Genomic DNA, 25,152 nt, shown 5'->3' with positions numbered 1-25,152 from the left:
ACACACACACACACACCCCTCTAATCCCTGGAAGGGCCAAAACAGTGATCTCAACACAGGAGTTCATAGGAACCCAACTACCTGAGCCATCATCACCACCACCTCTGGATTCACATCTGTAGGCAGCTGGAATCAGAATAATGAATTATAGATAGATGAAAATTTCCAAGTGAAGTAAGTAATTGAAACATTCCCCCGTGGGAAAGTCTTGATATTAGAAATTTCCAAATAGTGGGCTGGCATTTAAGCCTAGCAGAGAAGATGCCTATGTCCCATAGTGGAGTGTCCAGAGTTGATTTCCAATTCTGGCTCCTAATTTCAGCTTTCCTTAAAATCTTTAAAATTTTACCTTTTATTTTGTTTACATAGCTGAGAGGGATGCATGCCCATGTGAGCCTCCGATTAAGGTGCAGAAATTCAAAGAAAATTTTTCTGTTTTTTTTCTTCTTCTTTATTTTCTGTTTGCAGAGAGGGGGCTACTCTTTGCTGTCAGACTAAATCTGCATCCAGGAAAGAAAGATGGTCATGTGATGACACCTTAGAGACCCCGATGAAGAAAAATGCTCAAAGAGTATTGCTTGGGTGTTTTTGGTAGTTCTGAGATATTGCTGGCTTTATTAAACCAGGGTTGAGATAATCTTTCTAGGCTCAATTGGCGGAGCAAATCCATCTTAGTGCATCACAGACCCAGACTCAAAGTTTGGTCAAGAGAACTGTTCAACCTGCTGTGCTTTTCATCCTCTGAAAAGGCACTTAACATCTTCTGTTAGCCTAGATGATCCTGCTGTCAAGTCCCTTGTGTGCATCTGGGCAAGCTGTTCTCTGTATAGGCATCAGCAACTGAGGAGACCCAGTCACATATATTGAGATTTTGGGTCCATTTTTGAGTGCAATGGCCTAGTTGGGGAGTACCCCAAGAAATCTTGCCTGGGATAACCTCAGACCAGACTCTTGCGTGTGTCAGGCAGCACAAGGACAGATTTAGATTGTCAACCACACCAGCCAATTCACTTACTATTGAATGCAGCTACCTGATCAGTTCCACTCCCAGCCCTAGCTATCATGAGAACCAAAAGGTGCTGCAGTCTAGCCCAGCCCAGCCCACCACAGGCCTGGTCCTCATGCATACCAGCAGGTGCTACAACCTGGTCAGAGCAACACTTAATAACCTCCACCAGGCCTACCCTAGCTGGTCTTTGAGTGTGCTGGCATGTTATAGCCTCGCCCATCCTGTACCCATTCTGGTTCTTATGAACATCAGCTAGCCCTAAAGCCTACCCTAGTCTATCCAGCACCTGACCCCTATATGCATGCAAATGGGTGTTGCAGCCTTGCCCAGCCTGGTTTGCCTATAGCCCCAGCTCTTGTGCTCACCAGTGGGAGCTGTGGCCTAGCAGGGAGTCCCCAAAATTACCCTATTAAAGCCACTCCCAATCCAAATCTTGCACATACTAGCAGCTGTTTGACTCAGCCAGGCATGGCCTAACCTAGTCTCAGCTCTCGCTCGTGAGTATTGCAGTTCAACCCTGCTCAGCACAACCCATACCCCATTCTGGCTCTTGTGTATGCTAGCGGGTGTTGCAACCTTGCCTGGCTTGGCCTGCCTCCAGCTCAAGTTCTCTTGCTCCCCAAGAAGAGCTGCAGCCTGGCAGGGGAGTACCCCAATTTCCCCTTCCAGGCCTGCTTCCAATCCCAGATTTCATGCATGCCAATAGATGCTATGGCCCTGTTTGGCATGGTGTGCACTCAGTCTCAGCCTTTCCATGTGCCAGTGGGTGCTGCACCCTAGCCCAGCCTGACCTCCTCTTAGCCCTGGCTCCCATGTGAGGTGAGTTCCTTAGTCCAGCCTGTCTTGGCTCATCACCACCCCCATCTCTTGCATAAACCTGTGGGTGCTGCAGTCCCACAAAGGCAAACCCACAAATCCCTACAGAGTCTACCTCCAGATCCGGTGGGTGCTGTGGTCCAGCCTGACATGCCCTACCCTCTGCTCCTATGCCCATGGGTAGGTACTGTGGCCTAGCCCAACCAGGCATGCCCCTCAGACCCAGTTATCATGTGAGATGGCAAGAAGCAGGTGATACCACTCAGCCCAGCCCAAATCTCCCACGTGAGCAGGTACCTTGACTTGATGCAGAATGCCTTTCAGTTTCCCCCTCTAAATCATTTCAACTCCCTCACCTTCTTGTGAGTACAGTGGTCTGGTCCATGAAAGTTTCCAGAAGTCACTTCTCAACTGTCAAACATGCCCTTGGTGGCCCCACTCCAGCATGTCCCCAGACTCCCTTCCCTGGGTAATCTGTGGTCTCTCCCCACCCATTCCCTTCACCTGCACAGCAGCATAGTGTGTCTGGGGGCCAGGATGGCATATCCTGGCCCAGCATCACCTGCCTTTCTCACATATCTTAAAACAGACAGAATAGAATAGAATAGAATAGAATAGAATAGAATAGAATAGAATAGAATACAACAGAACAGAATAGACAACTATGCTGGCATACTGGTATAGTTAACACAAATTAGGCATTATCCAGGCCCAGAATGCCTACTACCTATTGGTTGTTTTTCTGCCAGCAGTGTAACACTTGCCTAGTTACAAGGCAACCCAAGCAGTTGCCTATAGCTGGGGCTGATTTCAGCTTTCTCCCAATGTATATCCTGGCAAACATCAAGGATTGTTCTATTATTTGTTTTTTGCCACCCATGTGGGAGACCTAGATTGGGTTTCTAGCTCCCATCTTTGGTCCCATCTGGCCCTGGCCATTGCAAGCATGGGAATATAGATAGTGGATGGCAGCTCTCTCACTCTGTGTGTTTGTGTCTCTCATATAACTAAGAATGAAGGGATGGGTATTGTGATGAAGTGGATTAAGCTGCAGCCTAGATATCCACATCACATTCCAGACGGCCAGTTCAAATTCTAGTTACTCTGCTTCCAAACAGCTTCCTTCTGACACCTGCTAGAAAGGCAGTAAATGACGGCTTAAGTGCTTGGACCCCTGCCACCCACGTTGGAGACTGAGACAGAGTTCCAGGCTCCTAGCTTTGGCCTGACCCATGAACCATGGGACAGAATCTGTCTGTCTAACCGTGTCTCTCTGCTCTCTGCCTTCTAAGGAATAATAAATAGATAAATAAAAGCAAATGGGCAAATGGCCCACAAACAAAAATGCTGAATATTCCAGGCCTTATGCTAAACCTAACTTTCCAATTAAAAAATAAATAAAAAAATTTTTAAAAAAGATTTACTTAATTTTCATTGAAAAGGGAGATTTACAGAGAGAAGGAGATACGAGGAGAAAGATCTTCCATCCACTGTTCATTCCCCAAGTGGCCATAACAGCCAGAGCTGAGCCAATCCAAAGCCATGAGCCAGGGGCTTCTTCCATGTCTCCCATGTGAGTGCAGGGGTCCAAAGTTTTGGGTTATCCTTTGCTGCCTTCCCAGTCCACAAGCTTGGAGCTAGAAGGCAAGTGGAGCAGCTGGGTCATGAACTGGAACTCATACTGGATACTGTTACATACAAGGTGAGGATTTAGTCACTGAGCCATTACACCAGGCCCCAAGTGGTCCAGTTCTAATCTCCACCTTCTATATTGTTATTAAGTTATAAAATCTTAGTGTAACTGTTAAAAAAGAAAAATAACCCGTTAAGATGGCTTTTTGGGGCCCGGCGGCGTGGCCTAGTGGCTAAAGTCCTTGCCTTGAACGCCCTGGGATCCCATATGGGCGCAGGTTCTAATCCCGGCAGCTCCACTTCCCATCCACCTCCCTGCTTGTGGCCTGGGAAAGCAGTCGAGGTCGGCCCAATGCATTGGGACCCTGCACCCGTGTGGGAGACCCGGAGGAGGTTCTAGGTTCCCGGCTTCGGATCAGCGCGCACCAGCCATTGCGGCTCACTTGGGGAGTGAATCATCGGACGGAAGACCTTCCTCTCTGTCTCTCCTCCTCTCTGTATATCTGACTTTGTAGTAAACTGAATAAATCTTTAAAAAAAAAAAAAAAAAGATGGCTTTTTGGAGGGGAGAGCAGAGAACATGGTGCTGAGGTTGTAGTGTAGCACATTAAGCCACTGCCTTGCAACATCAATATCCAATAGGGTGCCAGTGTGAGTCCCAGTTGTTGTACTTCCAATCCAGCTCCCTGCTAATGTGGCTAGGAAAGCAGCAGAAGATGGACCCTGCACCTGACTCCTGACCTAGTCCAGCCAAACAGTCGTAACAGCCACTTGGGAAGTAAATCAACAGATCTTTCTTTTTGTATCTCTCTCTCTCCCTCTCCCTCTCCCTCTCTCTCTTTCTGCAGAGTGAAGGAATAAGATTTATTCAAATAAAAGACACAGGAGAATGTTTATCTCAAGTGTCAAGGAGACAGAAAAACCTCTTTCTTTGATCTTATCAGTGTCATAATTATCACTCTCGTAGGGCTGAGTTCATTGCCAAAGTATCCTAACCTTTGTTCCACCTCTTTAAAGGGCATATGATAAAATAAGTAACAAGATAAATTGTAAATATAATGAACACACTAAACTTACCTTTCCTGTTCTGACAAAGGAAGAATTCTATAGATTACTTACAGAAACCATTCTTTTCTGCTAAAACAAAACCTATTTAAATCTGACCGTTTAACCACAGACAGCTGAGGGCAACACTCTTTGTAACCAAACTGCCCAGGGATTAAGCAAGCACATCTGGACTTCACAGGCACAAGCTGGCAGCCTATTGCCAAGAGGATCTGTGGCTGGTTTCCAGGACTTGTGGCCCACACAATAACCTGTTGGACTTTCCCTGATTTCGCAGAATGCAACAGAGGGCTGTGAAATGATAGCTGCGGTAAGAGTTCAAACAAAAGCCAAGCCTGGTGGCCAGCATTGCACTGCACACATCCCACTGGAGCAAAGGCTTTAGTCCCAGCTGCCCCACTGCTTATCTAGCTCCAAGAAAGCATCAGAAGATGGCCCAATTACTTGGGCCCCTGCTACCATTGTAGGAGATCCATATGAAATTCCAGGCTCATGGTTTCAACCTGGGCCAACCTGGGCCATTGTGGCCATTTGGGGAATGAACCAGTAGATGATTCACCCTCTCTGTAACTATGCCTTTCAAATAAGTAAATCTATAATAATAATAATAACAATAATAAACAAACAAATAAAAGGTCTGGCCAATGGAACATGAAGGGAGCAAGAACACAAGTTTGAACCCTATGCCCTCGGCATAGAAATACAGAATTTCCAAGCAGGAGCTCATAGCACCACATTCCAGAAGACAAGTCTAGCCTGTCCTGATCCCCACTCTGCATTTCCTTCCAATTACCTTGCCTTCATGGGCAAAGACCTATCATGGTGGAAATGCCTATGAAAAGCTGGTACAGGGCCAGTGCAATGGCTCACTTGGCTGATCTTCCACCTATAAGTACCAGGTTCTCATGTAGGAGGTGATTTGTGTCCTGCTGCTCCCTTTCCCATCCAGCTCCTACTTGTTGCCAGGGAAGGTAGTGGAAGATGATCCAAAGCCTTGGGATCTGCACCTGTGTGGGAGCTCAGAGGAGACTCTTGGCCCCTGGCTTCAGATGGGCTCAGCTCTGGTCATTGTGGCCTTTTGGGGGGTGAGCCAATTAAAGCTGGTATGTTCCCCACTCCTCAATTTTCGTGTAAGTATGCCACCCCTAGGAATATCCTGACTCCAAACTAGAAAAAGCCAGATATAAGTGTGTTGGCTCAACTGGTTAATCCTTCGTCTTCAAGGGCCAACATCACAAATGGGTGGCGGTTTGTGTCTCAGCTACTCCACTTCCCACCTAGCTCCTGGCTTATGGCCTGGGAAAGCTGTAAAGGATGGCCCAATGACTTGGGGCTCTGCATCCATGTGGCAGACCTGCAAGAAGCTCCTAGCTCTTGGTTTCTGATCAGCTTAGTTCTGGCCGTTGCATCCATTAGGCAAGTGAACCAACAAGTGGAGATCTTTCTCTCTGTCTCTCTTTCTCTCTGTAAATCTAATCTGTGTTTCCACAAAAAAACAAAAAACAAACAAAAAAAACCTTAAAAAAAATAGGTAGGGTCCGGCGCAGTAGCAGAAGTTCGTTGAAACTGTCTGCGATGTATTCCCATGGTTTGCTCTCCTTGTAGCCACCTTTTTCCTCTGGTGCTTGGTAAATAATGTTTTGTCATCCCCTCAAGCGGTGATGCAACCCTTCCTTGAAAAATTATCTGAAAGGGCCCGGCAGCGTGGCCTAGTGGTTAAAGTCCTCGCCTTGAACGCGCCGGGATCCCATATGGGCATCGGTTCTAATCCCAGCAGCTCCACTTCCCATCCAGCTCCCTGCTTGTGGCCAGGGAAAGCAGTCGAGGACGGCCCAAAGCTTTGGGACCCTGCACCCGTGTGGGAGACTCTGAAGAGGTTCCTGGTTCCTGGCTTCAGATTGGCACAGCACCGGCTGCTGCGCTCACTTGGGGAGTGAATCATCGGACGGAAGACCTTCCTCTCTGTCTCTCCTCCTCTCTGTATATCTGACTTTGTAATAAAATAAATAAATCCTTAAAAAAAAAAAAAAAGGAAAAGTTATCTGTAAGAAGGGGGAGGGAGCTACAAACCAGAGTAAGTAGACAGAAGGAACCCCAAACCAGGGCAAGAAAGAAGGAGCCGCAAACCAGAGTAAGAAGACAGAAGGAACTCCAAACCAGAGTAAGAAGACAAACCAGGGTAAAAAAGGAAAAGGAACCACTGTGCGAAGCAGATTCATGGTCCTCTTCTGAGGAGGAGGAAAGGAAGAGGATAGAAGTGAGTTTGCTGAGGATCCTCCACCCGAAGAGCATGTGCCTATAGAGCGTGTGACAAACAAAAATCGCTTTTGGCCAGGCACAGAGCCCTCTGCACTGCCTGTGCCATTGGCTCCATTAAATCTGGGTGTAGTGGTGAAAGATTTACAGGAGCAACTTCAGCGTCTCTCCCTTCAGTTGAGGCAGGGCTAGCTATATCCCCAGAAAAAATACAACTTGTTTTTCCGTTTAATTATTTGGAATTTCAACTTTTTCAGAATTGTATTAAACCCACCAAAATTTCCATAGCCCAGATGTTTTTAGCCATCTTTAAAAAGGCATCCAAGAATTCAAAAAATTTCAAATTCTAAGGTTTCCCTTGGTATTCTCAAGAGGCCTCAAGAATGCCAACAGATTAATCTCCTGTTTTGTGGAGACAGTTAATCAGGCTGATTGAATTATACTTAGATTATTCACAAATGAACGTGACACACATCCCAGAGTTTGGGACACTAAAGTATGTACATGTTACTGTCGATACTTATTCTAGATTTATTCTAGCTACTCCTCAAGCAGGGGAACAAGTCAGGCATGCTTTAGCCCATTGTTATGCATGTTTTTCCATCTTGGGAACTCCCAAAGTTATTAAAACTGATAATGGCACCTGCTATACCAGCAGTAAGTTTTGTGATTTTGTCGCCTCCCACCATATACAACTAATTACAGGCATTCCTTATACTCCTCAAGGACAAGGTATTGTGGAATGCGCCAACCGTACCTATTAAGAATTACCTTATTGAAACAAAAAAGGGGAGTACAGCACTCCCCGAGATCATTCAAACCTTGCATTATTTATCTTAAATTTTCTAACATTGGATGCTGAAGGACAGTCTGCTGCAGATCGTCACTGGAATCCGTCTCAGAAGCAGAAGGGTTACATGATGTGGAAGGATCACTTGATTGGTCATTGGCAAGGCCCAGATCCTGTCCTCATCTGGGGGTGAGGATCGGTTTGTGTTTTCCCAGAAAACGAAAATGGCCCACAGTGGATTCCTGAGAGGCTTGTCTGGCAAGCTCCTACTGCTGAGTCTTGTCAAAGCTCGGGTACTGGCCATGGTGATGGCATTTGAGTCGGAAGATTGACGGGACAAGAAACACCTCTGAAGTGAATGACATTGAGTTCAATTGCACCCTAACAGCATGTTGGAATGGCAACGGTGATACCGCTGTTGTCATGCAGCTGCCCGGAATCCTGCCTATACCTGTCGGAGCTAACGGAGAGACCTCTGTTGGTCTGGTAAGGCGTAAAAGAGACTTTAGCATAACATCAACCATCATAGCCAGCGTTGCCCCGGTGTTGGCAGCCAGCACCGCAGCAGCAGTGACCCTAGGACACCCTACAGCTACCGCTGAGACCATGAACAAGCTTGCAGAACTGACTGCGTGAGCTATGGAACAACAGAACTGTATAGATGAACACGTGCGGGTGGGCATGCTTATGTTGTAACAGCGGGTTGATCTGTTGGCAGAACAGCAAATGCTGTGGGATGTGGTCAGGGCCTCTTGTTCCCCATCATATGTCTTTATGTATGTAACACATGAGCAAGTGCAAAATGTTTCCCAAACCCGGGAACTGCTGTCTGCTCATTGCTACCGAGCTAAAGATACTCCTAGCCATGGAACAGGGTTACCAGCCTCCCCAAGTATGGTTTGTGCAGCTGCAGCAGGCAACACTTTGAATGGCAGCCAGTGACGGGTAAGATGGACCAGGCACTGACCAACGAAGACAGGACCTGCCTCATGCTACGGAGATTCCCGATGACGGGAAAGGCTGATAACCTGAGAGTCCACAACCTAAGACAGGCACATTCAAGCCTGCTTTAAAACAAAAAAGGAGGACCTGTTGTGGGCTAAGGAGTTGATTAACACTGGTTGAGCTGGGCAGGAACAGAAACTGGGCTTGTGGTTAAAAACACCTAGACTAATAGGACTCATCTGTATCCAATATCCTGCTAAATGAGGATGTGGGGGGGAAGACTATATAAGGAGAGGTGAAGGGGCAACAGAGAGACTTCACAGAGACTTCTATCATCACTGGTCTCCTATCAGTGCTTCATCCTCAGACCCTCTCCCTGTCCACAATACTGGCTCTGCTGGCCTGAGCATAAAATAAAAATAAATAAATAAGTAAAAATAAATTAAAAAGATGCTGTTGGATTTAAAATTAGTATAATACCTAAAACTGCAAGAATTATTTCCATACTTCTTTGACATACGTGAAAATAATAATATAGTAACAATAAAATATATTCTAAATCTTCATCAAATCCTACCTCTTCTGATAGTGTCCTAGCTCTCACCACCTTCATCCCTTACAAAAAAGCATCTCTTTGCTTTTAGTGTGGCCCCTCTTCCCAGAATCATTCATCAAATGCAATCAGGTAACCCCTGGCTCAAATTCCTTGGCAGCTGTCCCCTACTCTCAGAATAGACTCATTTTCAAACCCTCGCTCCTGCTTTTCTTAACTCTCCACCTCATTTCAAGACCTCATTTACTATACTTTGTACAGATAGCACCACATCCTTAATTCGAGGTCTCTATAGCTTTTGCTTTCCTCCTGCCATATCTGCCTGTTAATAGCTAGTGCACACTGCAGTGTTCTATGTGTGCATGCTTGTACCTTGTTTACCTCACTACATCCTTCTGTTTGCATCTCTTTGTAAACTTTGGAACTCGCTGGGGTTAAGATCTGTTAGCACCCCTTACTCTCAGTGACCACACACACACACATCTTTATCTATCTACATGTATATATATTCACACAAACTCACAGAGGCTGTCAACAGAAACCTGGCACTAAGACAGCTGGAGGGGTATCTGAGGAAGCCACGGCTTCCATTACCTTCCTTTATTTTTTAAGAAAGTAAAGAATCAGTTTGGGGAGGGGCCAGTGCTATGGCATAGCATGTAAAGCCACTGCCTGCAGTGATGGTTTCCCATAGGGATGTGGGTTCGAGTCCTGGCTGCTCTACTTCCAATCCAGCTCCCTGCTAATGAGTCTGGGAAAGCAGTGGAAGCTGGTCTAACTGCGTGGGTCCTTGCACACATGTGGGAAATCTGGAAGACACTCCTGGCTCTTGACTTCGACCTGACATAGCCTCAGCCATTGTGGCCTTTTGGGGAGTGAACCAGTGGATGGAAGACACCTTTTCTTTTCACCTGACAAATAAACAAATCTTAAAAAAAAAAAAAAAAAGAGCATGGAGGTGACCAAGCAAGAAGATACAGGGTGGGTGGAGTACTTGCTTTGAGTGTGCAGTGGCCTAAGTAAGGCACTTAATATTTGTTCCCTATATGAGCAGCAGTTAATTTCCGGATGCTTCACTGTTCATCAGCTCCCTGCTAATGCACGTGGGAAACGCAAATCAACTCAAGCCATTGGGACTATTTGGAAGGTGAATTGAAAGATGGAAAGTGGATCTGTCTCTGGGTGTGTCTTTCTGTAAGTCTACCTTCTAAACAGATACACTTTAAAAAAAAAAAAAGCCAACTAAACTTTCAGAGCCACTAATATGAGTCAGGCGCTTCCAAAGCTTTTTCATGTATAATTTTCATCACAGCATTGAATGGAAGCTGAGACTCTGAGGAGCTGAGAAGTTATCCGATACTTCATAAACAATGAGCACAGACAGAGAAGGTTCAAATCAGAAGCCAAGTCTGGTAGCCATCACCACGCTCTCCACTCACCAGTGTGTGCACCTCAGCTGTGAGGGACCCAGGCTCAACTCAGCTGTGAGGGACCCGGGCACACCTCAGTTCTCCCGCAGGAGAAGGGGCACCAGCAATCAAGGAGACTCACCTCAGCAAAACACAGCCAGAACACACTAGCGTCACCAGGACTCTAGCCCGAACCTCACCACAGGGGCGAGCCGCCTCAGTGTGGTGGTGAGCAGGAAGCTCCGCCCGGAGGGAGGTCCGTGGGCCGAGCATCCGGGATCACGTGCAGGGTGGACTCCCCTCCCCTGAGCGCGGCTGTCGGATTGGCGGGAGCTCGGACATTCGCTGAAAAAAGCGCCGCCGACCACGGGGGTGTGTCGGGCGCGGAGAGGATAGCCTCTGGCTGGCGCTTTGAGCACCGCGCTGGCTTCGCCTAGCAGGCCTCTCTGCTGTTGGTGCTAAGTTCCAAGTTCTTGCAGTTTGCCCTTCTGTTCCCCTCTTACGGTGGGAGCAGACTTGTCAGAGGTGACCTAAATTGACACGGTTATTTAGTAAAGGCAAACTATTTCGGTCAGAACATACAGAACAGCAAAGACAGCGAGTCTTCAGACGCCACACTCTAGAAAGTTCCTGAGCTCTCTGGGAACCACAGTACCGCATTGGTTGCCAGGTATGGTGGGAGAGTTCTTAAACCTGATTTTATCGTGTTCTCACAACAACCCTGGATGAGGAACGTTCTTTATTAATATTTTTCTCGTAAACCTTTTAAATTATAGTATGGGATATACAGAAAAATACAAAGCATATGTGTAGACAGCTCAATTTTTTAAAATTTGGTTTAGTTTTGCAGTGTAACAACCCTCCAGATGGTACAAATGTCAGCAGCATACCTGAAGTCTATTACAAAGGTTTTCATGATCCATTGTACAGATTAAGTTAGGGGCAGCCAGACTAAAGCTATGCGTAATTTGTTGGAAAGTAACATGGCTATTAAATTGATCTCGGGTGTGAAATAGACCCTGCCGGTTTGGGCCTTGAAGTGTATTCCATTTATTTGCTTTCTTGGATATAGGCCGGCAAAATACAGGGTTATCCCCTTAGCTCTGTTTTGGGTCCCTCAGGACTCATATGTCGCCGCTGCCATGTTCTCCTCCCTTAGGGTAACTCTCCATTGTCTCCGCAATATAAGTAATGTCTCCCCTATATAACCGAATGTCTGATGTGTCACATCTTCCATCCTCAAAGACCCTCAGATCTAGCTTATAGGATCTGATTTTAAGGATCCATCAGGTACGTGTTAGCCCAGCAAAGACCGTTAACAAACTCACTACTTCCACCATCTTCTGCAAGATCTGATGGACTCCATTTTCTGCTGCTGAGTCTGACTGCCTGAATGTCTGAGTACAGGAATCAGAGGGTGACCTTGGTAGCTGAAGAACTGCTGAGTCACTGCTGTAACCCAGCTCCCTTCTTCTCCAGCTCTGAGGCTTGTGTTCTTTGTTCCTACCACAGGGATTATATACAACATACAGCCCTGTGCCTCCCAGAGTTTTCAAAAATATTGATCTTGAAGACGTATTGTTTTCTAAAACTTTTGTCCTAGGGAACACTCCGTCCCTTTCACAATCATCTCTGTCCCATTGTTCAGCTTCTAGGGTGTATTGCTATAATCCCAATATCTTTTTTTTTTTTAAATTTATTTAAAGTGCAAGGACACAGAGTGAGACATACAGATAGAGAAAGGTTTTCCATCCACTGGTTTTCTTTCCAAATGCCTGTAAGAGCCAGAACTATACCAGGCCGAACTCTGGTCCCTAGCATTCAATCTAGGTCTTCCCTGCAAGTGGCCAGGGTTCCGGTACCTGAGCCATCATCTGCTACCTTCCTGGATGCGTTAACAGGAAGTTGGATCAAAGAGGAAACACACCTGGAGCACATGAATGCCAACATGGGATGTATGTGTCCCAAGCAGCATCCCAACATGGTATATCACAACACCCACCCCAAAACTTGTGTATCCCTTAAGCAGGTGATAGTGGAGGTCTGATTGTTCTGGTACCTTGATGTGTGTATCTATATGAAATGCAGAATGACAGAGATCTTACATCTGCTGGTTCACTCTCTAAATGCACACAACAGCCAGGGCTAACCCAAGATAAAACAAGCAGTTTAGAACTTCATGTGGATCTTCCGTGTGTGTGGCAGCCACCCAAATACTTAAACTATCACCTGCTGCCTCTCAGGATGCACATTAACAGGAAGCTGAATCATAAGTGGGAGCCAGGATTCAAACTCAGAGACTTATGGACATGAATATGGCCCAAGTGGTAACTTAACTGCTATGCCAAAGCTCATTCATAGAGTTGAATGTATTTAGAGCCTATTTTTAAATATAATATATTTGCTTATTTTTGGAGGTGAGCTGTGCCACAACAAGTTAATCAAACACTTGGCATGCCCACATCCTATACTAGAGTGCTAATTCAAGTTTTAGCTACTCCACTTCTCTCTTTGTCTCTCTCTTAAGATTCATTTATTTGAAAGAGAGAAAGGGAGACAAGGGAAATTATTCATATGCTGGTTCACTTCCCAAATAGCTGCAAAGGTCATGGGTGGGTCAGACTGGAGTCAGGAGATTCCTTCTGCTCTCCAAGCCCATGCAGGGCTTTTGGACTCTCTTCCACTGTTTTCTCAAGTACATCAGCAGGGAGCTGAATGGAACAAAAGTGGAGCAACCAGGTGTCAAATTGGTGCCAGAATGGGATATAAACTGCCAGATAGGGTCTCGGTCTGACTTTCTGTCAAATAAATAATAAGAAGGAGAGTGAGAGAGAGAGAGAGAGAGAGAGCTAGACAGAGAAAGAGAGAGGTAGAGGGAGAGACAGAAATGAATACATTTTTTAAAAAGATTTTTTTTTATTGCAAATTCAGATATATACAGAGGAGGAGAGACAGAGAGGAAGATCTTCCATACATTGATTCACTCCCCAAGTGACTGCAATGGCCAGTGCTGCGCCGATCTGAAGCCAGGAGCCAGGAACTTTCTCCAGGTCTCCCCCGTGGGTGCAGCAACCCAAGGCTTTGGGCTGTCCTCGACTGCTTTCTCAGGCCACAGGCAGGGAGCTGGAAGGGAAGTGGAGCAGCCAGGATTGGAACCAGCACCCATATGGGATTCTGGTGCATTTAAGGTGGCCCATGAATACATTTTTTTTTAAAGATTTATTCATTTTATTACAGCCAGATATACAGAGAGGAGGAGAGACAGAGAGGAAGATCTTCTGTCCGATGATTCACTCCCCAAGTGAGCCACAACGGGCCGATGCGCACTGATCCGAAGCCGGGAACCTGGAACCTCTTCCGGGTCTCCCACGCAGGTACAGTGTCCCAATGCATTGGGCCTTCCTCAACTGCTTTCCCAGGCCACAAGCAGGGAGCTGGATGGGAAGTGGAGCTGCTGGGATTAGAACCGGCGCCCATATGGGATCCCGGGGCTTTCAAGGCGAGGACTTTAGCCGCTAGGCCATGCCACCGGGCCCCATGAATACATTTTTAAATGGCACAAAGATTGTAGCACAGAGATTTATTTATTTATTTATTTATTTTTATTTTTGGACTCAATTTAGTTGGCCCTGTAGCATAGAGATTTAAGCCACTGTTCAGTGCATCAACATCCCACAGTGGAGTGTTGGTTGAGTCCTGGCTACTCTGCTTCCAATTCAGCGTCTTGCTAGTGCATCCTGAGAGGCAGCAGATGGTGGTTCAGGTAGATGGTCCTGTGCTTTCTAGATGCTAGACCAGAAAGGAATTCTCATCTCCTAGCTTTGAGCAGACTAGGCCTTGGCTATTGTGACCATTTAGGGAGTAAAGCGGAAGTTGGAAGCTCTCTGTCTCCCACTGTAACTTTCAGATACAAACATAAGTCTTTTTTTTTTCTAATTAGTAAAAATATTTACAAGAATATGTTAAGGGCCTGGCGTGGTGGCCTAATGGCTAAAGTCCTCACCTTGCATGCTCTGGAATCCCATATGGGCTCTGGTTCTAATCTTGGCAGCTGTGTTTCCCATCCAGCTCCCTGCCTGTAGCCTGGGAAAGCAGTTGAGGACAGCCCAAAACCATGGGACCCTGCACCTGCATGGGAGACCCAGAAGAGGCTCCTGGCTCCTGACTTCGGATTGATGCAGCTCCAGCCATTGCAGTCACTCGGTGAGTGAATCATCGGACAGAGATCTTCCTCTCTGTCTCTTCTCTCTGTACCTCTGACTTTGTGATAAAAACAAGAATATGTTAAGTTTGTGAAAAGTTACCTCATTATACATGATAGGAACATTTTTCCATATCATATTATACCTCAGTTAAAAAGTTATAAAGACCTGGATTTCCCTTATTGCCAGGGAACTTGAGCATTTTTTCATATGTTTATTTGCCATTTGGGTTTGTTCCTTTGTGAAGTGTCTGCCCATTTCCCGTGCCCTTCTCTATTGCACCTGTTAGGACAGAGAAAGCAGCAGCTTTGGCATGCAGGCATGACTTATCCATAGAATGTTTCACAGGTATGTCACACACAGTGACAATCTTGTCATTTTTATCACTTGCAGCATTGGGTGACGCACTTGCTGTGGGAGTTGATATCAATCTTCTAGGTTGATTTAAGGAGCCAGGTAATACAACCTGAGTGCTGAGGAGTTAATATCTCACCAGGTATAAGGAAATTGGCTAAGGAGAGAGAGTAGAAGGAAAGAACTGAGAGTTTACCTTTCCTCCTCCAGATAAATGCTTCCTGGATACCACACAATGGTTTCATGCAGCCTCACAGTCCCATAACCAAGCAAGTGACTGGGTCCTACGAAAACTCTAGGGCATACACTTTTTGCTTTCTTTCCCTCTTCTTGGTGTATTTCCTTTTTTTTTCTCTCTGAGACTGCCTTTGCATGTAAGTCTTGCCCTGAATTCTGCTTTACTGTGGAAACTGGCTGAGATAAAACTGTATTACCTGGAGATTATCATATCCAGATATGAGGGTACAATGCAGTATGCATCACCACTTCCAGAACAAAGATGGACTCCCAATGAAACTGTTAACTATATCTTTTTTCTTTTTTTTTTTTAAAGATTTATTCATTTTATTACAGCCAGATATACACAGAGGAGGAGAGACAGAGAGGAAGATCTTCCATCCGATGATTCACTCCCCAAGTGAGCCGCAATGGGCCGATGCGCGCTGATCCGATGCCGGGAACCTGGAACCTCTTCCGGGTCTCCCACGTGGGTGCAGTGTCCCAATGCATTGGGTCGTCCTCAACTGCTTTCCCAGGCCACAAGCAGGGAGCTGGATGGGAAGTGGAGCTGCCGGGATTAGAACCGGCGCCCATATGGGATCCCGGGGCTTTCAAGGCGAGGACTTTAGCCGCTAGACCACGCCGCCGGGCCCTGTTAACTATATCTTGACAATAGAATGTTGAACTCTCTGCTATTGTCCATGCCCGCAATAATGAACATATGACTGTTTATGAAGAACTATACTATAGTAATAATGTAGGGAACTCAGTACAGAGGGAGGAAGGGAAATCCCAGGGCCTATTGAACTGAATCATAAAATCATAATTTAAAAAAATGAAAATGGTATTACCTTTACAAGAATAAGAAAAAAGAGGAGAGAGAGCACCAATGATTTAAAAAGAACCAGGGCCTGGCACAATGGCTCAGTTGGTTAATCCTCCCCCTGCAGGCACTGGATCCCATGTGGGCACCAGTTTGTATCCTGGCTGCTCCAGTTCCCACTCAGCTCCCTGCTGATGACCTACAGGAAAAGCAGTAGAGGATGGCTCAAAGCCTTGGGACCCTGCACTGGCACTGGAGACCCAGAAGTGGCTCCTGGTTCTTGACTTTGGATTGGCTCAACTCTGGCTTTTGTGGCCACCTGGGGAGTGAACCAGTGAATGGGAAATCTTTCTGTTTCTTCTTCTCTCTGTAAATCTGCCTTTCCAATAAAAATAAATAAATCTTGAACTATATTATAGTAATAATATAGGGAAACTCAGTAGGGGGAGGGAACCTGGAGGGGGGTAAGAAAAATCCCAGGGCCTGTGGAAATGTGTCATACAATGATGATAATAATAAATTTAAGGTGGCAAAAAGGCAAAGATAATAAATAAATAAATGAATAAATAAATAAATAAATAAATAAATAAATAAATAAATAAATAAATATTTTAAAAATTAAAATAAAAAGAACAGGGGGACCACATTTAGCCTCCTGGTAAAGATGCCTGCTTTCTCGGGCCCGGCGGCATGGCCTAGTGGCTAAAGTCCTAGCCTTGAACGCGCCTGGGATCCCGTATGGGCGCCAGTTCTAATCCCGGCAGCTCCACTTCCCATCCAGCTCTCTGCCTGTGGCCTGGGAAAGCAGTTGAGGACAGCCCAAAGCTTTGGGACACTGCACCCGCTTGGGAGACCTGGAAGAAGTTCCTGGTTCCCGGCTTCGGATCGGTGTAGCACCAGCCGTTGTGGCTCACTTGGGGAGTGAATCATCGGACGGAAGATCTTACTCTCTGTTTCTCCTCCTTTCCCATAAAAATAAATAAATCAAAAAAAAAAAAAAAAAAAAAAGATGCCTGCTTTCCACCTTTGAGTGGCTGGGTTTAAGGCCCAGATCCAGCTCTGGATTCCAGCCTGCTGCTGATGCAGATCCTGGGAGGCAGCATTGATGACTCCAGTCATTGAGTTCCTGCTGCCCACATGGGAGTCCTGGATTGGGTTCCTTGTTCCTGGCTCCAGCTCCAGCTGAGGATCATTGTGTTCATACAGGATGTGAACAGGAACATAGCAGCCTCTCTCTCTGGATCTATATATGTGTGTGTGTATTTTCTACACACATATATAGAAAATAAGAATGGGAAGTCAGTAAAATATGAAGGGAAATAGGAGCAGCTACCATTTCAAGAAGCCCCTGCAAGCCATTCTCATTATATCCATGCTTTTTAATATCCACAGCAGACCTTTAGATTTGGCTTCTGTGAGGGTCATTGATGATACTGTGAAGAGCTGGTCTGATGAAATAGTTAATTCTTGGCCAACTGACCTGAATTTAGTTTTTCCACTGTGTGGGAAATTTGAATATGACCACATAAGGGGAAAGGTCCAGTGGAAGAGACCTGAAATGTGAGAGGGAGAGAGAATAACAGAAACAATCATGCATTTGACTATCACTGACTAAGCCCTAGTTCCTACTGACTACAAAAATAGATACAAAAGCGACCAACCTTGACCTCTGGCTTCAAGATTCATGGTGGCAAGGGATAATCAGAACAGGCGAGGCCAACTGAGAGGCAGGTGCACAGAGTTGAGTTGAGTGGCGTGAGAGGTTAAAGCAATGCAGAGCAAGAATGTGAGAGTGCTGCTTAGGAAGGAGGAGGGCGTGCCCCTTCCTGAAGACCCGGGTTAGAGGATGGAGGCAAGGTGGCAGAACAGGCTTTCTGTACTGTCGCTGAGCATTTCAGTATCTAGCAGAGGTTTCCAGGGGCTAAGAGGAATATGGTAAGTTATTTGTTTATAAATTTTTTAATTTATTTTTTTTATTGGAAAGGCAGATTTACAGAGAGAAGGAAGAGAGAGACAGAAATATCTTCCACTGGGGCCCGGCGGCGTGGCCTAGCAGCTAAAGTCCTCACCTTGAATGTGCCGGAATCCCATATGGACTCCGGTTCTAATCCCGGCAGCCCTGCTTCAAATCCAGCTCCCTGCTTGTGACCTGAGAAAGCAGTTGAGGAAGGCCGAAAGCTTTGGGACTCTGCACCCATGTGGGGGACCCGGAAGAAGTTCCTGTCTCCTGGCTTCTGATTGGCACAGCACCGGCTGTTAGGGGCACTTGGGGAGTGAATCACTGGACAGAAGATCTTCCTCTCTGTCTCTCCTCCTCTTTATATATATATATATATATATATAAAAAATATAATATATCATATATCATATATATTATATATTATATATTATATATTATATATTATAATATATAATTATAATATATATTAATATAATTATAATATATATAATATATAGTATATATTATAATATATATATTATATATATATATATATCTGACTTTGCAATACAAATAAATAAATCTTTAAAAAAATATCTTCCATCTACTGGTTCACTCCCCAAGTGGCCACCACAGCTGGAGTTGATCAGATCCAAAGCCAGGAGCCAGGAGCCCCCTCTGGGGTTCACATGAGGGTGCGGAGTTCCTTGGGTCATCCTCTACTGGTTCCCAGTCCACAAGCAGGGAACTAGATGGGAAGTGGAGCAGCCAGGACACAAACCAGCACCCACATGGAATCCTGGCATGCACAAGGTGAGGAATTAGCCATTAAGCCACCATGGCAGGCCCGAAATATGGTCAGGTTAGGATGATAAAGGAATGCCTCTACCAAGTCTCTGAGTCGGCCGAGGGGCTATTCTAGAGTTTCATTTGTTGGCATGTCTTGCTTACACAAGGTTAGACTATCTGAGGGACAACAAAGAACAGAGCTCAAATCCCCAGAGGATGTGTAGGCAAAGCAGGGTGATAAGGAGGCCTCTCCAGAGGCTGTAGCCGGAAGAGACAGGAGTTAGGCCTGTGCACTTGGATGAAAGCCAACTGAGGCAGGTGAAGGGAACTCCAGATACCCTCTGGATGGGCCCCTAAAGGACCTTTTCAATCCTTGGGGTCCAGATCTCTCATCAGTATTCAGTCAGTACTCCTGGAAAGAGAGGACAACTTTTTTTTTTTTTAAAGATTTATTTTATTTTTATTACAAAGTCAGATATACTGAGAGGAGGAGAGATAGAGAGGAAGTGGAGGTGCCGGGATTAGAACCAGCGGTCATATGGGATCAAGGTGAGGACCTTAGCCACTAGGCCATGCTGCCGAGCCCCGAGGACAACTTTTTTTTAAGGGTCATTTATTTTAATCTATTCCTAACACTTTTTTTTTATTGAAAAGTCAGATATGCACAGAAGAGGAGAGACAGAGGAAGAACTTTCATGCACTGATTCACTCCCCAAGTGGCTGCAATGGCCGGAGTTGAGCTGATCCAAAGCCAGGAGCCAGGAGCCTCCTCTGGGTCTCCTACATGGGTCCCAAGGCTTTGGGCTGTCCTCGACTACTCTCCCAGGACACAGGGAGCTGGATGGGAAGTGGAGCAGTCAGAACATGAACCGGAGCCTATACGGGATCCTGGTGTGTGCATGGTGAGGATCAGCCACTGAGTCATTGTGCCAGCCCCAGGAGGACAACTTTAAAGTTCATCTCACCCCAGGAGCCAGTGGCTAAATGTTTTTTCATTTATTAGTTGTGTGTGTCATTCATGCAACTCATATTTACAATAGGTTTTATGATATGCCAGAAACTCTGCATGGCTGTTGGGGGACACCTTGAACAGTATCTTGATTTCATTAGCTAACCTCCCAGTGACATTGCAGGGAGGCAGCAACACATTTAAGGGCAGCTTGAGTTCCTATCAATCCATGACTGTCTCTAACAGGTAGAGTTTTTTTTAAACTCTGGCCCAGAATTCAGCTATTAAGTCAATGCTCTAGTTTACCCTAATAGTGAAAGGATAGTACCAACTTGACAAAACCTGACATATATTCTGAGCAATACTTCAAAGGCCACCACAAAGGCCAGGAAGGCAGGCCCCCTGGTGCGCTCAGCCAACTCATTCTTAGGGATGTGAGCTACAGTCTTCTCCTTCCCCTATTGTCATTGCCTGTGAACCTGCTTCTGTTGTCTTGTATCTCCCTGTGCAGAGACTAGGACTGTGTGAGTGTGTACATTATCTGGTCTGACTCATAGGACCAGGGCCCCCCTCAAGGGGAGACACAGACTTCAGAAACATGCCTTAACTACAAAAGAGCAATAGCACTGGGCCCCAGCGCCATGGCTTAGCAGCTAAAGTCCTCGCCTTGAACATGCCGGGATCCCATATGGGAGCCAGTTCTAATCCCGGCAGCTCCGCTTCCCATATAGCTCCCTGCTTGTGGCCTGGGAAAGCAGTTGAGGATGGCCCAAAGCCTTGGGACACTGCACCAGTGTGGGCGACCTGGAGGAGCTCCTGGCTCCTGGCTTCAGATTGGCTCAACTCCAGCCTTTGCGGCTCACTTGAGGAGTGAATCATTTGATGGAAGATCTTTCTCTCTGTGTCTCCTCTTCTCTGTATATCTGCCTTTCCAATAAAAATAAATAAATCTTAAAAAAGGGCCTGGTGTGATAATGTAATGGTTAAGGTCCTCACCTTGAACGCGCTGGGATCCCACATGGGCATCGGTTCTAATCCCAGCAGCTCCACTTCCCATCCAGCTCCCTGCTTGTATCCTGGGAAAGCACCGGCCATTGAGGCCTCTTGGGGAGTGAATCAATGGATGGAATATCTTCTTCTTTGTTTCTCCTCCTCTCTGTACATCTGCTTTTCCAATAGCATAAATAAATCTAAACAAATAAATCTTTAAAAAATAAAAAACAAAATAAAAGCAATAGCACTTAGTGCTGTACTAAGAAATTCACAGAGATTACTATATCAACCCAGAAGGTAGAACTCTTTCACTCCCCCTATTACTTTTTAATATTTGTTTTTAATGGAAAAGCTTATTTTTACAGAAAAGGAGAGACAAAGGGAAAAAGGTGTCCCATTACTGATTCACTCCCTAAAATGGCTGCAACAGCCAGAGCTAGACCAGGCTGAAGCCAGGAGCCAGGAACTGCTTCTGGGTCTCTCATGTGGGTGCTGGGATCTAATCAGTTTGGCTAACCTCCACTGCATTCCCAGGTGTATTAGCAGGGAGCTGAATTGGAAGCAGAACAAACAAGGACTTGAAGCAGTACTCAGTGTGGAATACCAGTGTTGCAGATAGTGGCTTTACTGGCTACACCACAATGCTGACCACAATTTCGCCTTATTTCCCCACCCCAATTTTTTTTAAGGTTTTTTTTTTTTTTTTATTGGAAAGGTAGATTCAGAGAGAGAAGGAGAGACAGAGAAAACACAGTTCCTTTTTTTAATGTTTATTTATCTTTATTGGGAAGTCAGATATGCAGAGAGGAGCAGGGATAAAGAGGAAGATCTTCCATCTGCTGACTCACTCCCTAAGTAGCCACAATGGCCATAGCTGAGCCAATGTGAAGCCAGGAGCCAAGAGCCTCCTATATGGGTTCAGGGTCCCAAGGCTCCAAGCCTTTCTCAACTGCTTTCCCAGGCCACAAGCAGAGAGTTGGATGGGAAGCATAACAGCTGGGACAGAAACTGGAGCCCATATGGAATCCTGGCATATGCAAGGTAACAACTTTAGCCGTTAGGCTACAGCTCTGGGCCCGAAAATATACTTCCTAAGAAAGTAGAAATAGAGCCTGGTTCAATGGGAATTAAATGTCAAGTGCATAGTAGGGACTTCATGCAATATTTATTCATTTGTGTTTGCAGTAGGCTGTTGTGACCTATGTTCCAGTAGGAGGGAAAACTACCCCTTCTGCCCTCCCACTTCATCTGTGGAGCTGCTGGATGCTGCTACTTGGCCTGTACAGAGACAGCAGGACTCTGAAACGGAGAACTCTTGCGCTCCTTTTGGCTCTTTCATCTCTTTCTTTGTCTTAGTGCACATGCCAACACACTCAAAGGCTCACATGAGCCCCAGTTCAGGTGGAGGTTCAGTGTTGGCACGGAAGCTATAGTTCCAACCAGGCAGATATCAATGGCTGCAAGGATCAATGCTGCAGTCAGGTAATGGAGAGGAAGCTGTAGTTCACTGATCCTTGGACAGGGGCTAAAATTTTGAGAAGTGTGAGTTTGAGCAGGCAGAAGGAGGGAGTGGTGTGGGCAGTTAAGAAGGGCAAGGCAGAACCACAGGAGGAAGCACACAGCTTGTCATAAGGCAGTGTGGATTTCCCCTGTCCATTTCACTTCCTGATTTTATATCCTTTTATTGCACATGTCACCTACACACAGGCTACTCTGAGTTAAAAGTGTGTAGATGTGATTGACTGATTCAGTCCATAGACACATGGTAGCTGTGATGTGCCAGCAGGATTCTGGAAGGATAGATAGATGATGGTTGATCTAGAAGTGAAAGGATGCTAGGAAAGGGCTCTGGGCAGAGGCAGAAAAATTAAGTGTGGGTGCCAGGTTGTAATGGAATGACACAAGATGTCACATTACAGGAATGACCCTTGCTTTAGGAAAGGAGCAGAGTTCCAGGGAGAGAAGTGGCAGATGAAACTGAAGAGGTGGGAAGGAGCCAGTTAAAGAGCCTAAAGGGCTGGCGTGATGGCTCGACTGGTTAGCACCCTTCCCCCGGCCCCTACAAGTGCTGACATCCTGTATGGCTGCTGGTTCATGTGCCAGCTGCTCTACTTCCCATTCAGCTCCCTGCTTGTGGCCTGGGATAAGCCAAAGTCTTGAGACCTTGCACCCATGAGGGAGACCTGGAAGTTCTTGGTTCTTGGCTTTCAGTCAGCTCAGCCCCAGCTGTTGCGTCTGTTGGGGAGTGAATCAGTGGCAGATGGAAGATCTTTCTGTCTCTGCTTCTGTCTGTAAGTCTGCCTTTCTGAGAAAAATAGGCAAATCTTTTTTTTAAGTATGTGCAGCTATATTTTTTTAAAAAAGATTTATTTTTATTGCAAACTCAGATATACAGAGAGGAGGAGAGACAGAGAGAAAGATGTTCTGTCTGATGATTCACTCCCCAAGTGACTACAACGGCCAGTGCTGTGCTGAGCCGAAGTCCGGAGCCAGGAACTTCCAGGTCTCCCATGCGGGTGCAGGATCCGAAGGCTTTGGGCTGTCCTTTCCCAGGCCATAAGCAGGAAGCTGAATGGGAAATGGGGTTGCCAGGATTAGAACCAGCACCCATATGGTATCCTGGTGTGTTCAAAGCGAGGACTTTAGCCTCTAGGCCACCATGCTAGGCCAGAAACATAGGTAAATCTTTTTTTTTTTTTTTTTAAGATTTATTTATTTTTATTACAAAGTCAGATATACAGAGAAGAGGAGAGACAGAGAGGAAGATCTTCCGTCCGATGATTCACTCCCCAAGTGAGCCTCAACGGGCCGGTGCGCGCCGATCCGATGCCAGGAACCAGGAACCTCTTCTAGGTCTCCCACGCGGTTGCAGGGTCCCAATGCATTGGGCCGTCCTCAACTGCTTTCCCAGGCCACAAGCAGGGAGCTGGATGGGAAGTGGAGCTGCCGGGATTAGAACCGGCGCCCATATGGGATCCCGGCGCGTTCAAGGTGAGGACTTTAGCTGCTAGGCCACGCCGCCGGGCCCAAAATAAGTAAATCTTAAAAAAAAAAAAAAAAAAAGGGTAAAGCAGAAAGAGGTAGAGGAGGAAGAAAACGAAGAGGAGGAGGAGGAGCAAGAAGAACCTAAGAGAACATATTAAAATGCTTGCTTAAGAGCTCAGGGGGTGGGCCTGGCCCTGCACGGTAGCTTATTGACTACTTATTGCACACGCTGGGATCCCATATGACCGCTAGTTCTAATCCTGTTGGTCCCACTTCCCATCCAGTTCCTGCTTGTGGCCTGGGAAAGCAGTGAGAAATGGCCCAGACCCTTGGGATCCTGCATCCATGAGGAGGACCCAGAGGAAGCTCCTGCCTCCTGGTTTCAGATTGCCTCAGTTCCAGCCATTGCAATTACTTGGGGAGTGAATCAGCAGAGGGAAGATCTTCCTCTCTGTCTCTCCTCCTTTCTGTATATCTGACTTTCCAATAAAAACAAATCTTTAAGAAAAAAAAAAAAAGGAGAACTCTCTGGGTCAAGTTGCCACTTGTAATGCTTTCAACCCATTTTCGAGGACTGGCATGAATCCTGTCCGTTCCGCTCCCCATCCAGCTTCTTGCTAATGCATCCCAGGAGGTAGAAGATGTTCTTGGATTCCTGCCATCCATATGGGAGATCCTGACGGAGTTCCTGGCTTCTGGTTTCAACCTGGCTTACCCTGGCTGTTGTGGCCATTTGGAGAGGAACCAAGAAGTGGAAGATTTCTGTCTCTTTCTGTCTCTCCCTCTTTCTTTCTATAGTAAATAATTAAGATTATTCAGTTTGGGTTTAGCGCAATGGCTCAGTGGCTAAATCCTCTCCTTGCATGCACTGGGATCCCGTATGGGGAGAAGTGGAGCAACCAGAACTCTAACCAGCACCCATGTGATACCTGGGTTTGTAGGCAGCCACTGTTATGGCACAATGCTGGGCCCTAGGATTTTTTTGTTTGTTTGTTTGTTTGTTTTAGCTGTTTATTTTTTATTGGAAAGGCAGATCAGATTTATGGAGAGATAGAAGATCTTCTATCTGTTGGCTCACTCCCCAAGTGGCCACAATGGCCAGAGCTCAGCCGATCTGAAGGTGCAGGGTCCCAAGGTTTTGGACCAACATCAAGCACTTTCCCATGGCACATGCAGGGAGCTAGGACAGGAACTACCACCCATATGGGATTTTGGTGCATGCAAGGAGAGGATTTAGCCATTGGGATATCGCACCGGGCTCCTCCCAGATTCTGCTATAGCAGGAAAGCTGAACTGGGAGATGTAACCAGGAATGGAACCCAGGGACTCTAATATGGGACAGAGATATCTTAACTGCTAGACTAAATGCCCACTTCTCCAGCAACCCTCTTAAAATCTTTGGAGAACCTGTTTGTATGTAGGTT

General features: G+C 46.1%; 1 protein-coding gene across 1 annotated transcript in view; it reads right to left on the bottom strand.

The window, feature by feature from the left end:
• Nucleotides 1–10,696, bottom strand: part of LOC101523257 (aldo-keto reductase family 1 member A1) — a 31,811-nt gene extending 21,115 nt beyond the window's left edge. Inside the window, exon 1 of the mRNA XM_004598938.4 lies at nucleotides 10,618–10,696. The gene's annotated coding sequence lies outside the window, so the exon portion shown is untranslated. The remainder of the gene's footprint in view (nucleotides 1–10,617) is intronic.
• Between the last annotated feature and the right edge of the window lie 14,456 nt (nucleotides 10,697–25,152).

The sequence above is a fragment of the Ochotona princeps genome, chromosome 2, assembly GCF_030435755.1.
Source record: "Ochotona princeps isolate mOchPri1 chromosome 2, mOchPri1.hap1, whole genome shotgun sequence".
Lineage (NCBI taxonomy): Eukaryota > Metazoa > Chordata > Mammalia > Lagomorpha > Ochotonidae > Ochotona > Ochotona princeps.
Note: the sequence above shows the minus strand (reverse complement) of the source record. Positions and strands in the feature narration are given on the sequence as shown.